We start from the raw sequence: 889 nt of genomic DNA, 5'->3' as shown, positions 1-889 counted from the left end.
GTTGTTTTCTTTTTTGTATGAACGAAATACACATGTGCTGGAGGGGGGGGGGGGGGGGGGGGTGAGAAAAGGAGCAAAAACGTCGTTTGCACAGATTTTTTTAAAAATATGTACACTTTTTTAGACATTTCTTTACAAAGAAAAACAAAAAATTGTATCAAACTCCACAATTTCCTATTTTTACAGTACTAACAAATCAAACCTTGCTGCTGCAAATGGGAAACAAAAGAGGCAAAATAATTGAAAGAAAAACCGTTAAGGTAGAGGGCGAAGGCGGAGCTTGCTCAATCTTTAATATGTCACATAAAAACAGCGCTGGAAAATATTTACAACCTTATTGAGGAAAAAAAAAAAGAACAAAACGGCAATATGCCTTTTTATTCCTCCACATTTTGTTGCGGATCGGCAAAGAAGGGACCGGAGGGATGCATATTCACAAAAAGGCTGAGAAGTGGGTGCAATCCGTTAGGTACATGTGGCCAAAATCTGCCAAAACACGGTAAATGTTTGACAAAAACCTGTAATAGAAACCCCTGATTCGCTCTCTCACAACTACAAAATAAAACTCGCGCGCGTGCGCATACACACACACATACACACACACACACACATTTCCTCCCACCTGCTCAAAGTAATAAATATCTGGAATTTGCTGCAGTCACGTACAAAGCTGTGTTCACCGTTATGAAGAAGACCGCTGTAACGGAAGATATGTTCGTGTTCCTTTTACGATTCATCGACAGAACGAAAATACAAAATAATCAGACTGGAAAATACAATCATGACAGGGTGCTTCAGGGGAAAACTATATATATATATATATATATATATGTATATATATATATATATATACATATATATATATATATATATATATATATATGTACAT

This window comes from Poecilia latipinna, unplaced genomic scaffold, assembly GCF_001443285.1.
Source record: "Poecilia latipinna isolate Pla-1442-1.1 unplaced genomic scaffold, P_latipinna-1.0 Scaffold1283, whole genome shotgun sequence".
NCBI classification, from domain to species: Eukaryota; Metazoa; Chordata; class Actinopteri; order Cyprinodontiformes; family Poeciliidae; genus Poecilia; species Poecilia latipinna.
Note: the sequence above shows the minus strand (reverse complement) of the source record.